The sequence below is a fragment of the Ambystoma mexicanum genome, chromosome 8, assembly GCF_040938575.1.
Source record: "Ambystoma mexicanum isolate Mex_15411 chromosome 8, UKY_AmexF1_1, whole genome shotgun sequence".
Taxonomy (NCBI): domain Eukaryota; kingdom Metazoa; phylum Chordata; class Amphibia; order Caudata; family Ambystomatidae; genus Ambystoma; species Ambystoma mexicanum.
In genome coordinates, this window is record NC_090929.1 from 505,139,885 (window position 1) to 505,156,165 (window position 16,281).

General features: G+C 44.4%; 1 protein-coding gene across 3 annotated transcripts in view; it reads right to left on the reverse strand.

The window, feature by feature from the left end:
* Positions 1-16,281, reverse strand: part of CFAP74 (cilia and flagella associated protein 74) — a 2,332,202-nt gene that overhangs the window by 1,775,736 nt on the left and 540,185 nt on the right. The gene's annotated exons all lie outside the window — the stretch shown is intronic.

The window sequence follows — 16,281 nt, forward strand, 5'->3', positions numbered from 1 at the left end:
TTTGTCAGGATGCGTCTTCTAAGGGGGTTGCTTTTCCTGAGCAACTCCCTTTTACACATGGCAGTGTAAAAGCAGGCTCCTTTGCCTCACAGTCTACTATTACTTCAACTACATCCAATTACAAATGGTCTGACGAAATTATAAACAACCACAGTTCTGCTGCTTCTGTTGCAACTTGCTTTAAAAATGTATTAGGCAACTTTATACATGAGTCTTTGACCTCTACAGGTTGGCAAGGCACTCTTCTCTCTGTGTTATAAGAAAGGGAAGGCTCTTTGCCTTTCCCTTTAGTTTTTCAGCTACGATAAAAATCTGTATGAGCTCTTGGACTGCTTCTCTCTCCTCGCTTCACCAGTCTCAGCTTCACAGATTCTTCATTAGTTATGTTAACAAGCACCCAGCTGGCTTCCCCAGCTTTAAATACACCTTCTGTTTCCAGTAGTTACCCCCACAGCTGTACTACCACTCTTCCAGCCTTGTATAACCTTGTCACCCTTGTATCAGAGAACCCTGGGTGTACAGCAGCTACAACAATTTCAAAACCACAGTGTTCAGTTCTTAATTTGGCTGGTTTAACCTTAAGAGGGCTCTGTCTACTGGCTTGGGTAATGTGTATACTTTCCGTGACTTCAACAACTTCTGCAATTATCAAAAAGTTTGTTCTGAGGGTTACAAAATTCAGGTTTCCCTTCAGAAACAGATTTAGGTATATACGATCACCTTTTGATGAATAACTTCAATTTATAAACATGTGTTACCTTTTGATTCAGGCAGCATCCTGCTTTAACATTTACAGGGAAACAATACCTTTGTATGATGTTGAATGTTCTTGTAACACTTTGGGAAAGTCGACTACGGCATCTGAAATCATTAACAATAACGTTCTCCAACTTAATAGGAGACATGCAACCTATCTGGTAATGCTTGTTATGCAACAATGGGAAAAGGAAAGATTTCTTCTTACGCGAGCACTTTTCTAATGCTGAACATACGCGTGCTACAATTCCGTGTTAAGCAGGACTTCCCATGACTGCGAACGCTTTCATTTGCTTTAACTTCTATGCAGGTGTGAACTCGCTGGGTACAGTTACCAGCAAGGTATTTTAAGTGATTTGGAGTACAGAGCTTCACTCAACGACTTCGAAATCACAACGGTTTTGGGCTGCTTCCAATTCCCGACCTTCTGACTTCTGCTACTGCTGCTACAAGCTCTTTTGGGACCCACACCGCTCCAGAGTATGGGTGTCTCCGATAAAGCCTCAAAAGGGAGATTCTCCTTCTCTCCAGCTTCCATTGGCTTGCTTCTGCAGACGGACCTCAGGTAAACGCACAGAGGAAGGGCAGAGGAAGTTGCCATGTCCCTAGTGGAATGAGCTCTTAAGCCTTCTGGGGGATCTTTCCCAGCTAGCCTGTAACACTGCGAAATAGCCACAATTATCCATCTGAATAGGGTTTGCTTGCTGACTGACAGACCTGGTTTGTGTCCTGTATATCCAATGAAAAGTTGGTTGCGTTGTCGCAACTTTGCCATTCTTCAAACATAAAAGGTTATAGCTCTCCTCAGATAGAGTCTATGAAATCGTTCCTCTTCCTTGCCAGGATAAGGCAGAGAATAGAAGGCCGGAAGCACAATGTTCTGTGCTAAAAGGTAATCCTATACAATTTTAGGTAGAAAAGAGGGTTTGACCGTAAGGACAACCTTATCCTTGTAAAAGGTGGTAAACTGAGGTTTACAAGATAATGCCTGCAACTCACTCACCTTGCGGGCTGATGTTATCGCTTCTAACAAAACAGTTTTGTAAGTTAGCATCCTTAAAGGCCAGGAATGGAGAGGCTCAAAGGGAGCACACGTCAAAAACCTTAAAACCAAATTAAGGTCCCAAGCTGGGATTTGGAAAGGTATAGGAGGAAACACATTTGTGAGACCTTTAAGAAATTGAGTTATTAAGGGTATTTTGAAGTAGGATGCCTCTTCCGAGGTGCGCTTGAATATGGAAAGCGCTTCTAGATAACCCTTGATTGTTCCAATCTGGTGCCCCAGATTTTCCAGATGTAGTAGAAACGATAACACCGTAGGTGTATCACATTGAAAAGGGTGCACATCTCCCTACACCAGCTGCAGAATTAGTTCCAACAGCAACGGTATAAGGATTTTGTTGCTGGCCTTCTGAGTGAAAGCAAAATCTCCAGTACGTCATCCGGGAGGTCCCAATCCTTGTACCTCAGCCTCTCAGAAACCATGCATGAAGGCTGAATGTCTTGACCTCTGGATGGAGATCCCATTCCTCCGCTTGCGAGAGACGGTCCTCTATCTTTGTGGAAGATGTATTGGAGGGCAGATGGGCATGTCCAGAAGGTCCAGGTACCATGTCCTCATGGCCCAATCTGGGGCAATTAGGATCATGGCTTTCCTGAACTTTCTCAAGCTCCTGAACATGTGAGGAATGACGGGGACTGGAGGAAACATGCACAGGAATGGACATTCCCAGTCCACTATGAACATGTCTCCTAGAGCTCCTCTTAGAGGAAATGTCCTGGAGCAGAACAGTTTGCACTTCCGGTTCACACTGGTTACGAACAGATCCACTTGAGGTGTTCCACAAAGGGTGAAGATCTCTCTAAGAACTTCATGAGCTAGTTCCCACTTGTGGGAAACTGTTCTCTGCCTGCTCAGAGAGTCCGCCGCCATGTTCTCATCTCCGACTAGGTGAACTGTTGATAGGGAGATTCCTTGTTGAATTGCCCAGAACCAGAGCTACATTGCTTCTCTGCACAGTAGTAGTGATCCTATGCCTCCTCACTTGTTGAGGTACTACCTGGCCACTGTGTTGTCATTATCAGGACATTCTTTCCCCGTACAGAGGGCAGAAAGGCCTTCAGCGCTAGTCTGATTACCCTCAGATCCAAAAGGTTGATGTATAGTTTGAGTTTGGACTTCGATGGAGACCAACGACTGCTGATTGTCAGATCGTTGCCGGGGGCTCCCCACACCGTGAGTGAGATGTCCGTCACTACTGTTATCTCTGGCAATGGTTGCCAAAAAGGTTCTCCTTTCAGAATGTTGTCCTCGAAGGCCCACTACAGAAGCTCCTGTGCGACTCTGCTTGGAACCTGAAGGAGGCATGGCATTCTGCCTGAGAGTTGGACTATTGGGTTCTGGGGGTCCACTGAAGGGAGCTCATTCTCAGACAGGCCTCTGGCACCAGAAAAATGCAGGATGCCATGAGGCTGAGCAACCTCAAAAAGTCAAAGGCCGGAAGATGCTGGGCACTCTGAAACTTGGTGACCATCTGCAGAATGTGTTGAGTACTCCCCTCCGGTGACGAGGCTTTCTTCAAGGATGCATTCAGGACCACTCCAATGAACTGGAGTCTCTCAGATGGTATCATCTGTGACTTCTTGTAATCTGAGGGAGAAGCCCAGACTGTGGAGGGAGTGGCATGTGATGCTGAGATGTTTCTGGGCCTGTTCGGGTGAACGTGCCCTGATCAGCCAATCGTCCAGGTAGGGGAAGATGTGAATCCCCCCTCTCCTGAGACTCTCTGCCACCACCGCCATCAACTTGGTGAAAACCCTTGTGGCGGAGATCAGCCTGAATGACAGAACTCAAAACTGATAATGAGAACCGCCAAGGGAGAACCTCAGGTACTTCCTGTGCTTGTGATGGATTGGCGCATGAAAGTAAGTGCATCCCGAAGGTTCAACGATACCATCCAATCCTCGAACTGGAGAGCCTGAAGGATCTGAGAAAGTGTGACCCTCTTGAACTTGTCCTTCCTGAGGAACTTTTTCAAGATAGCTCTCAGTCCTCCGTCCTTCTTACGGATTAGGAAGTAGACAGAATACCATCCTCTGGGCCTCTCCATCACAGGTACTGGTTCAATAGCACCTTTCACTAGCAGGGTTAACATTTCCTGCAACAGGAATGGATCTGGAACATTTAGCGAATGGCTTCCTGGTGGATGATCCCCAGGTCTCTGTATAAAGGGGTGACAGTAAGCCTAGGCTACTGTTTCCAGGGCCCATGCACTTGAAGTAATATCTCATCATTTTATCAGAGGCTGTGACAGACTGCCTCCCACCGGGGTGTCGTGAGTCAAGACCAGAGTGGTTTTGAGGCTGCTGAAGCAGTGGCTGATGGTAAAGATGCTGCTGCTTGGGCGTGCTTTGCTCCTCTCCTTCGTCCACTATGAGGGAATCTTCTTTGTTCTCTTTGACCAGCCTGTCATCTCACTCTTCCAACAGTAGAACAGTAGTGGAAGGACCTACGCCTCCAAGATGATCTGCTGGGGTGAAAAGGCTGTGGCTGCCTGACGGCGGCACATAAAGGTCTGCAGCTTTCCAAGGCTTTTATCAGCCTTTTTAACAAATAGATTAGAGAAATCAAGGGGCATGTTAAGGCATCTGGATTATACATCAAAGCCTGGTTTCCTCAACCACGCAAATCTCTGTATGACAGTGCTTGCCGCCATGGCCCTGCTGACGCTGTCAATAGTGTCCAGACCTGGTTTCAGAGACTCACACATGGCCTCCTTGCCATCCCTTATCAGGTTCATAAAGCCATTTCTTTCCTCACCTTCAGGGATGTGATCAGCCGCCATTGCTACGCAGTCCCACAAGGTGAATGTGAACTTTGCAAGGGCACTTGTAGAATTAGCTGACTTTAAAGCCATGCTGCTACCAGTAAAGATTTTATTTGCCCATGAGTCAGGTGGTATGGTTGGGTATTCAGCTTGCTTGGAGCCAGATGTAGCTGCTTGCACTACTAGACTTTCCGGAGTCAGATGTATAGGTATCCAGGGTCGCTACTGGATGGTCTGTATATGTTTTGTCAGATGTCTGTTTACTGCTGGGCTGGAATCTGGAGCCTTCCAGTTTGCTGCTAGCCTTTCTTGGAGTGCCACATGAAATGGTAGAATAGGGTCATTTTGAGGACCTTTGTCTAATATGTAAGTTAGGATGTCTTGTTCAAATGCAGGAGTTGGTCTACTCAATCCTAGGAATTCTACCACTCTGGACATTAGGGTTATGTATGATGCATCTGCATGATCAGCTGGGTCCTGTTTCCCACAATCTGGCTCTGGGGAGGTGTCTACCCCACTAGCTGTCTGTAGGGTGTTGTGTAGCTCTCTAACCCTGGTCTCCTCTGAAATGAAGCATTGCGGGACATTAGTATCTTTACGCATACCTGGGGTATCCAACTGAAGACCACCTGGTAATGTGTCATCTGATGTTTCGCAGCCCTCATAAACTGAGGTTAAGGATCTGAAAAGAGGTTTAAAAATCTTTTCCTGACATTTTTGAGCCAAAGACGAAGTATTTACAGTTGGCGTTGATGGTTTTTTCATCGGCGTCGATGGCAGTGGTGTCGATGGTGTCGACGGCTTGACCTTGGTCTTGTCCCTCTACTCAACGGTTTCTTCTATGATTTCTTGTCTCATCGAGTACTCAAAGACTCTCGAGTAGTCTTAGGCTTATGACCTGGGCTCGAGGGCATGCAGGGTTTCGCCTTGGCCTCATGCTTGTTATCGACCATAGCATGGCCACTTTCTTATGCTTTGAGGAGGACGGGGCCTGATACTCAAAGATTTTGCACATTTTCTTCCTGAAGAGTTCCCACTCATCTTTTGGGGACAATTTAGTCGGGCAGTCTACGCTCCTTATTTCAGAGCAAGACAAGTAGAAGGAGGATAGGGTGATCTATGCCTTCTGTTCGATTTCGTTGATGATGTAGAGGAGTGACTGCTCCTCGAGTGGGATCGTTTTTTAAACATTTTTTATAAGATGAATAATTGTGGGATGAGCCAAATTTCGAATGAGTGGACGGGGATTTGGGGACAATCCTAGCCACTGAAATCTTGGCTTTACACTCTTAAGTCCTTACCTGTCATTGACTGACAGGATCGACAGTCGGCTGTCTTATGCTCGACACCTAGGTAGCAGATGCATATTTTATGCAGGTCCATGTTGGACATTTTAGTCCGCCATCTAGGCACTTTTTGAAGCCCATCCCTGGAGTAGTTGGAGTTGAAAACGAGGCCATCTCGAAACAGCTTTTGTAGAAAACTGAAGACGCTATCATTCTCAAAGTAATAGCATTTGTGGAAAACGGAACTGAAGCCAATGGGCGCTGCGCATGATATATGTACTCGATAATGATGTCAGCCGAGATGGAAGCCCTCGAGGGACATCGAGTCAACCGTCTTCACACACAGCACCCTCTGCCAAGAGACATTTTTTTCTAAAGCATTTGAAAATCATGAGGTGAGGAATACGTGGCAAGACACAATCCATTCGAAATATATTTTATGGAGGCAAAAGACTTGTTCTTCAAATATGGTACATTGTTGGGCCATACCCAGGGAGTTTATCTTTCCATCTTTAGCAAGAGGTTGAGATATTTTAAATTGACAATAAGCCAATACTTCCTTTAACCCATTGGCAAGAGTATATTTATCCAAGGAGAAGTACTGTGTCTCGCCCTGTGAAATCAACCCACCGCCCTGGGCCTTGTCTCGACTCAGGTGATCCTCCCGTAGTACACAACCCCCAGGATTGGGATCAGTAGTGTCGGCCCTCTCCTGGACACCTGGGAGGAGACTTAAGGCATGGTTTTAGTGGGGAATCCACAGGATTCTCCACAGAAGCTATTTACACAGTTTACATTGGGATGCCTCCTTTTAGGCTATATGACTTCTATGTGTGGCAAGGTGCCTGGTGGTCAATCATTTTTTTGAAAAAAAAATGTCGAAAGACAATTTTTTCGAAAAAATAATGTAAAAAAAAAAAAAAAGTTGAATTCCTTTTTTTTAAAATTATATATTTATTTTGGGGTCCGGGAATAAAAAAAAATGGGTAAAACAAAAAAAAAATTTAAAAAGGGGCTTTGGGGGGAACCCCCCTATTTCGAATAAAAAAATGTATAAAAAAAAGCGACTTTTTTTTTCAACATTATTTTTTCGGAAAAATGACTTTCGACATTTTTGAATTCGAAAAAATGACTATGAACCAAGGTGCCTATAGTCACATTCTGCGAATGTGATAAAACGGTTGAAGTTGTGGTGCGCTTCTTACTCTTATGCACACATTATAGCAGATGGAGACAGAAGGTGCCCCTTTCGTAGTGTCTTTCTATAAATGTGTTTGTTGATCTTTTTCTCTCAAATGCCACCCCATAAAATCCTTGCTTCACCCCAATCCCGCTCCTTGTCCATGCTTTTCCACCCATGACCGCTTTTCCCCTTTTCCTCCCTTTAATCAGTTTTAAGCCCCTTGCCAAGATCCCCATATATTTCCCTTTCCCTGCCTTGTTTTTGTAATGGTGTGTTAATAAAGGTAATTTTGCAATGCATACATGAGACGGATAGAGATGGGGAGAGACAGAGGGAGACACAGAGACAAAGTGGGAAATGTGGAGGGGGAAAAGAGGAATACAAATAGATGAAGTGACATGAGGCAGAGATAGGGGCAGACTGTTACTGACTCAAAGGGCCTCATTATGACTCAGGCGGTAACCATGGCGCTATTTGCGCCATGGTTGCCACCGGTAAACTACCGATTCCGCCCTGGTGAATGGCAGAATTACCGCCCCATTCCAAGGTTTGCAGGGGCGGTAATTCCCCATTCACCATGGCCCTTCCCCATTCCCATTTGAGGGAACTGGGAAGACGGTAATTACGGTACCGCAAATTGCGGTACCGTAATTACCTCCAAAGTCCCTTTGCGGGTCCCGTCCTTGCCGGCTGGTAAAACCAGCCGTTAAGGGAGGCCCCGCAAAGAGACCTCGGAATTGGGCGGTAAGGGATTACCGGTACCAGTGCCCTTACCAGTACCGGTAATCCCTTACTGCCCAGGTCGTAATGAGGCCCAAAGACTGTGCCGGGCTAGGATTAAGGAGAAAGATCATGACAAAGGAGAAGGAACGTGACAAAGGAGAAGGAAGGCAACAAAAGAGAAGCACCACCACAAAGGAAAAGGACTATGCTGAAGGAGAAGGACTGCAACAATGGAGGTCTGTGAAGAACAAGAAGGACAGACATGAAGGACTAACGGAGAGGAAGTACTGTGATGAAGGTTTGTCATGACAGAGAATGGATGTGATGAGGAGTTGTGAAGCAAAAGAAAGACTTTGATAAAGGACTAAAGTAATGGATAAGGACATTGCTGAAGGAGACTAACAATGATGAAAGACTGATGAAGAAGTACTTTGAGAAAGGAGCAAGCATGCGAGAAAACAAAATGACAATGAGGAAAGAGAACAATTGGGACAAAAGGAAGGGCTGATGAAGAGAAAGGACAAGGACTGTCATGAAAGAAATGGACTTTGATGAATGAGAAAGGTGATGAAGGATAACTGACAATGAACAAGGACAATGACAAAGGAGGAGGGTGACAAAGGAAGGTGACAAAGGAGAAGGACTAAGGAAAAGGAGAAAAGCGGTGGGAAAGATGAAGGGCTGTGGCAAGTAGTAAGGCTGTGGAAAAGGAGAAAGACTGTGGAAAAGGAGAAAGACTGTGGCGATGGAAAATGTCTGATAAAGAACTGATGAAGGAGAAGGACTGATGAAGGGTGACTATGGCAAAGGAGAGGAGGAGCAAAAAAGGAAAAGGACATTGGAAATTGAGAAGGACGAAAAAGGAAAAGGATGGCAGAAAAGGAAAAGGACATCGATAATGGAGAATGACGGCAATAAAAGAGAAGGACAGCGACAAAGCACTGATGAAGGAAAAGGAGTACACCGAAGGAGAAGAACGGTAGTGTAAGAGAGGGAATGGAGCAAAGGAGAAGGACTGTGGAAAGGAGGATGACTGCAGAAAAGTAGAAAGACTGCAGAAAAGGATGCTGCAGAAAAGGAGAAAGATTGTGGAAAAGGCCAAGGACTGCTGAAAAGGGGGGAGGCTGTGGAAAAGGAGAATGACAGCGATAATGGAGAATTATGGCGAAAGACTGCAATAAAGGAGACTGATTGAGATAAAAGAGAAGGACTGTCATAAAGGGAAAGCACTACGAAAATTGAGAGGCACTGTGAGAAGGAAGGATTGTGACAAAGGAGAAGGAATGGCACAAGATCAGGAGCGTACAGAAGGAGAAAGGCTGTGGTGAAGGAGAGGGACTGCAGGAAAGGATAAGGACTGCATGTTAGAGTAATGTGAAAAACTCAAGGAATTTTCCCACCTTATTCCGCAGGGTTCTACTGTATTAAAGACCAAATAAATACCATCTTTCTCAAAACCCAATTCTGGAGACAGAATAATAAGGGACAACCAACTCAGAGGAAAATGTTCAAAAGGGAGACGTGATATTCCTCCCTTTTGAGTTCACACCCAATCTCTCCATCCCCAATCCTGAGAAACACTAGGACGAGGAAAAACAGACAAAGCGAAAGGAAGATTTCCCTAAGGAATAACAAGGCCATATCTCCCTATGGGAATCTGCCATGTTGTCCCCCTAATAAGGTTAGGCATTTAATTGCAACCATGCACACCTGACTCCAATTGACCTTCCCACCCTCTATAAAAGGTGGAGCCAGAAACCACACTATGAGAAAGCTGGAACTGCAGAGAGGACCGGGAGAGCCCAGAGGCAGGAGGGAGCAGAAGGAACTTTAAACAGAGCCCAGAGAAGAACGGAGGGGCGAAGCACTGGCCCAGTGCCTGTGAGAGGCTGCACTGCAACAGAGGAGCTGAGTCTCCCAAGGACCAAAGACGTCGGACTGTAGCATGCTCACTGTGTCCCCTGGTGGGCTCGTTTGCCTTGGATTCAAGTAGGAAAGCCCAGTTACCTGAGGGGCAGGTGGGAAGACCCTGACCTCGACCCAGAGAGCTCCAAAGAAGTTCCTCGCCAGCACTGTGCAATCTGGGTGAGTCTCGTGGACAGAGAGTGGAAATCCCGGTAAGCCACTGAAGAGAGAGCAAATGTAAAATAAAGTAACAGAGTGTTCTGGAGGAAAACAAAAGTACACCCATTTGAAAGACTCTGTGCACGGTCTTTAGGCTCGAATCTGAATGAGGGAAGCCTAAAGGAAATGAACTGTGATAACCTTTGTGAACCAAACGGGCTTGAGCATGACATAGGGAAGCCTACATGAGAATTATGTTTAAGAAAGCTATATGAAAACTGTGTGAACTTTGAGTCGAAGTGGTCCTGCAGTGCTCTGACAAATAAGCCATGCACATTCGAAAGTATTCAATATCCGAGAAGGGTCCGAGCCCCACAGAGCGAGACCAGAAGTAAAATAAGTTTAGGGAAGGGAGCCCACTTGCAACTTCTGTTGAACTTTATCGTAGGAGATCTGAGCCCGACAGAGGGAGATCTAAAAGTACTGTGCAGTGAAAGGTCTGAGCCTGGCAGAGGGGGATCTTTTGGGAATGTTTTGGATAAGACATTATTTTGGGAGAGAAAGAGTCTCGAGTGGTCCAGCGTAAAATGAAAGTATGCCCATTTGAAAGACTCTTAGCACTCTATGTTAAGGCATGAGCCGAATGTGGGAAGCCTAAAGGAATTGAACTGTAATAACCTTTGCGAACCAAACAATCTCGAGCCCGACAGAGGGAAACCTACATGAGAATTGCGTTTGAAGAAGTTTTATAATAAAGCTGTGTGAACTTTGAGTCAAAGTGGTCCTGCAATGGTCTGACAAATAAGCCACGCACATTTGAAATTATTCGACATCCGAAAAGGGATACAAGCCCAACAGAGGGAGACCCGAGGTTTGTGTTGAAAGTTACTGTGAATGGTCCGAGACCGACAGAGAGAGACATGAAGTGAAATAAGCTTGGGAAACAGAGCCGTCTTGCAACTTTTGTTGAACTTTATCGTAGGAAACCTGAGCCTGACAGGGGGAGATCTAAAAGAACTGTGTAGTGAAAGGTCTGAGCCCGGCAGAGGGAGATCTTTTGGGAACATTTTGAATAAGACATTATTTTGGAAGAAAGGGAAAGAGTCTCGAGCATGGAAGGCGAGGCAGGCCTCGATCCACAGCTTTTTCAACTATATATATTGTGTTGAAAAATCGAGCCAGAGTGTTTCATCCTGCCTACAAGGATCGCCTTACTCTGTGAGGCCTAACGTGGGGAGGAGAGCTGGTTCAACCACATTATCATTTGAACACTGATTTTCCCTTTTGTAGAACTTTTTCCTTTTCACGCTTTTAGTACAAGAGAAAGGGCAGGCATTAGGTTTTTGTTAGCATAGGCCATTTTGATTTGACAGACTCCACTAGGACTGTGTTATTTATTATTTGATGGTCGAGCCTACTCCCATCTTAGTTAAAGGGCAGAATAGGAATTTTTCCAATCCCAAACATTTAAATAAAGGTTTTTACAAATTGTACCCATTGTGTCAGTCTCTGCTTGTGATACCATGCCACCGCTACGTATGGTGTCAGAATGGGATACAACCCAATTGAGACAAATTTGTGAACCCAAATACATAAAGGGAGACCAAACTTATTAAGAACCTTTGAAAGACAGTGAAGGAATAACAGCCCTTCAACAATGAGTCAGACAGTCTTTTCCTTAAAGAACAAAGTACTTCATCCTCCTTTCCTATCAATGGGTGACCTACCTAACACGACAGCCCCTCCATGATATAGGTCAAACAGTAGGCATCCAGTTTCTCACCTTAACCAAGCAAGCCATCCTTCAAATCTGGAAAAATGGGGAAGGTAACACATATCATCTTTTCTTCCCTCGTGCCTGTCAAATTCCTGGCATAGACAAAATCATTATTTCCTTAGAAGTTAAGGCAGGAATTTCAACTCATTCTGTTTTGTACCTTATACCCCTAGGGGAACCCAAATGGATGAGGAGGTTAAGGATGTTACCGCTCCTGGCCAAAGGAGAGGAATTCAAACTGGCCCTTTTGAACTCGACTCATGCCTCAATGCAGATTGAGAGAGATGGACTGGTGGGACTCCTATTTTATGAGACTCCTTGTGAGACCTTTTCCCAAATAGGCCTTCGGAAAAGAGATGGGAGAACAGCAGAGAAGCCACCAGATCAAGGAAAGACCCCAAAAAAATGTTCATGCGAGTCTTGACCAGAGGCAAATACAACCACTGTCTCTAGTTTCCATCTAATAAAGTCAAAACCACAGGTGGAATTTCCATGGGATGAGGAATCCTACCAAGAGAAGGATAAGGAACCTTCAATCCTGATACAAGCCCGAGATTTGAAAACTCCCACCAAATACATCAATTCAAATCTAGAAGTAGGATATCCCAATAAGAGAGAAAATCTAGGGCCACCTCTATCCTCAAATGATAAATCAGAAATGGTTGATACTTCCCTTAGGGGAGAGAGTACCTGTTACACCTGTGGGAAGTTTGACAGGTCCAATGCCCTTGTCCTGTGGACTCATTATCAGGAGGTAGAAACCTGTGATATGCATTCACCTGAGACAAAAGCTAGGGAGGAAGATATTTCAATCTGTCCTGTACAAAACCAGAAATATTTGTTTTGTCAGAATGATGATTATGAAATAGAAATTTCCCTAAAGGAAGGAGAGGACAATGATGATTGTAACTACTTTGAGGAAAGGTATGGGTCTCGTACAGGAAATATAGACCCAGAGCAGGAATACTTTTTCTATGAAAGATTAAAACACACCTCCTCTAATTCTACAATTAACACTCAAACTTTAGGGAGATCCAGAGTTCCTCAATAAAGATCTAGAAGAGGAGGATCCCAAGTGGGAAAGGGAGAACAACAGTATTAATTATGAAGATATACTATCTCCCATACCATCAATCCACAGGGGAGGTGAGCTGAATCCATCAAATGAGTAATGGAAAGATGTCCTACAACAATCTTATATAAGGCAAAATGAGTTAGAACCATCTACCACAGAAAACCCCAACGAAATACCAACCTTTTCACTCGAATCCAGGAGCACCTTTCTTGCCAAAATAAACCCTCTTATATTCTGTAAAACCAGGGACCATGTTCAGGAGTTCATTCCATCAGATGGGGAGCAACTAACACTCTTCAATCCTGGGTCAGTCCCTTGCTTTTTCTATAGGAAATATGGACATAAAGCAAGGCATTGCACTTCGAATGAAATAGATCCTACCATCACCTTATCAGAAAACTCCATTCAGGGTACATTAAGTGGAAGAAATAATCTGGAATCATTCCAAGCTCGCCCTGTTCATACCAAAGCCAATAAAATACCAGCTGATAGGGAAGGAAAATCTAAGAAACCCTGTGTGCAAAGTAAAAAGAAAAATCCTGAGACCAGTGGATGAAAGAGAAAACAAACAGAATACCCTAAACAGATCTGTGTATTCTGTAGAAATAACACAGACTGTTGGGGAATGGTATGTGAACACCTCAAGGAATGTTCCCACCTTATTCCCCAAGGTCCTACTGTATTAAAGACCAAAGAAATACCATCTCTCTCAAAACTCAATTCAGGAGACATAATAATAAGGGACAACCAACTGAGTAGAGAATTCAGGGGAAAATGTTCAAAAGGGAGACAGGATATTCGTCCCTTTTGTAATTTCCATCACCCCCCCCTTTTATACCCTCAAGCATTCGAGTTCACACCTAATCTCTCCCTCCCCAATCCTGAGAAACACTAGGACGAGGAAAAACAGACAAAGAGAAAGGAAGATTTCCCATAGGAATAACAGGGTCATAACTCCCTATGGGAATCCACCATGTTGTCCCACTAATAAGGTCAGGCATTTAATTACAACCATGCACACCTGACTCCAATTGACATTCCCACCCTCTATAAAAGATGGAGCCAGAAACCACACTATGAGAGAGCTGGAACTGCAAAGAGGACAGGGAAGAGCCCAGAGGCAGGAGGGAGCAGAAGGAATGGTAAGCGTGTGGATGTGGCTGGAGGGGGAACCGGAACATTGAATTTGAAAAAGAAAGCAAGAAATAAAAAAAGCCCATGAAAGGCATTATCGGACTTGATATTAATTAGTAAATTGAAGTGAAATTATAGTTGGCTCCAATTCGAAGGAGGGAAGCTGGACTGGGGGCTCAATTCCTAATTAGGGAAGCCGAAAGTAAAGAAAGTAGATAGGCTGCAAGTGGCACGTGAAAAGCGAAGAGAATGAAAGCAGCAAAGGGAAGCCATTGAAGAGAGAGCAATTGTAAAATAAAGTAAGAGAGTGCTATGCAGAAAACTAAAGTACACCGATTTGAAAGACTCTGTGCACTGTGTTTAGACTCGAGCCTGAATGAGGGAAGCCTAAAGGAATTGAACTGTGATAACCTTTGTGAACCAAACAGGCTCGAGCCTGACAGAGGGAAGCCTACATGAGAATTATGTTTGAAAAAGTTATATGAAAACTGTGTCAACTTTGAGTCGAAGTGGTCCTGCATTGGTCTGACAAATAAGCCACGCACGTTTGAAAGTCTTCAATATCCGAAAAGGGTCCAAGCCCGACAGGGGGAGTCCTGAAGTGAAATAAGCGTAGGGAAGGGAGCCCACTTGCAACTTCTGTTGAACTTTATCATAGGAAATCTGAGCCCGACAGAGGGAAATCTAAAAGTACTGTGTAGTCGTGAAAGGTCTGAGCCTGGCAGAGGGGGATCTTTTAGGAATGTTTTGGATAAGACATTATTTTGGAAAAGAAAGAGTCTCGAGCATGGAAGGCTAGGCGGGCCTCTATCCACAGTGTTTTTTTAACTATATATATTGGGTTGAAAACCGAGCCAGAGTGTGTCATCCTGCCTACAAGGATCGCCTTGTATTTTATGCATGCTTTTTCAAATTAGAGAGTAAATGCAATATCAAGAAAGTAAAAATGAGTTTTCTCCTCTGCAAGAGAGTAAAACGTATCTAACACATACTATCGAATTGTATATTTTAAAGCGCAATATGCAGAGATGTGATGGAAGTCTTTCTTGAAAGTAACAGTTTAAAGTTTTAATGCATTTGTTCCAAGTAAATTTTTCTGAACAAACACAGTAAAACCTTAACACTGCCAGTTTCGGCAAAAGGCTTCCCTCGCCTCTCTGCCTAACAAAAGGCAAGTGCGCACATCCTGGGGTGCACAGAGTCATAAACCTGGTGCCCTTTCTCTCTCCATGCACAGCCAAACCAATCTGGCCGTATGTATTTACCTTACCAATGAGGAGACTTGAACCTGCAACCATGCCACTGGAAACCACATGCCCTAACCTAGGAGCTACTAGGCCCTCCACAGCGAAAGCACTTGTGACGATGTAAATGATTCACGAAAATATCCTAGAAAACCGTGCACTAAATCTGCTGACGCTAAATCATCACAGAAACCATTGTGCCCCTCACTACCGCTGTGCGCCCATGAAGGAAACCCAGTACATGAAAGCAAATAAGCTGCAACAAGCATTGCTATGCAGTGCAATCGCTCGGACCATGGGTTTTGCCCATAATGGGACACACATTAATCCTTATTATGGGGAGGATGGCTTTGAAGGGCTATGACTAACATAAATGAAACACAGTATCACCGATTTACACTTTTAGACCAGACACAGACAGAGGTAGTCATCAAAGTATACCGGATTCTTTGAAGGACCGTGCAAAAGTGGTCTTCACTTTTCATCACAAATGAATCGCATTTACAGAAAGCATTACACTTGAAGACAATACACTGCCAGTGGTAACGATCGTTATAGAGGAGGTAACTACAGTAGCTAAGCAAAGAAGTCATTCATGCAAAACCCATCAACTCGTTATTGGTCAAGTCTGTGCCCTGTTATTGCACTGTGATTTGTAATTCTACAAACTTTTTCGTATGGTCAAAGCCATACACCTTCACTCCTAAACGCCCATACGAGCAAGCAGACCCTGGCACTCACTAGACATAAGCCAAGTTACCCTACACCACGCGACGGCTGGAAAGATCGGCTGCTCAAATTGCCTCGAAAAAATAAATAAAAACACTCCCCTTTGTCGATCAAGCAGACCTCCTTGGCTGTGCATATTTTTGCAGGCTGAGTGGTGTCTTGCAGAGCTTGATATCCAGAAATCCAGTGGCACTGCAGTCTGCTCACGAAGCTCCTGTGTGTAGAACTGATAGTTCATACTACAGTGCCATCTACTGGCAGAAAGAGGATTTTTTAAAATAAAGAATTACAGTGAAAATCCAGTGTAAACCGTACGCATTTGAAAGTGAAATGTGCTATATTGGAAAGAATTAAATGCGTACAAAGGCCAGTTACGCCCCTTATCTGGAGGGCTGGGTTCAACCACATTATTATTTGAACAATGATTTTTCCTTTTGAAGACATTTTTCCTTTTCACACTTTTTTTACAAGAGATAGGACAGG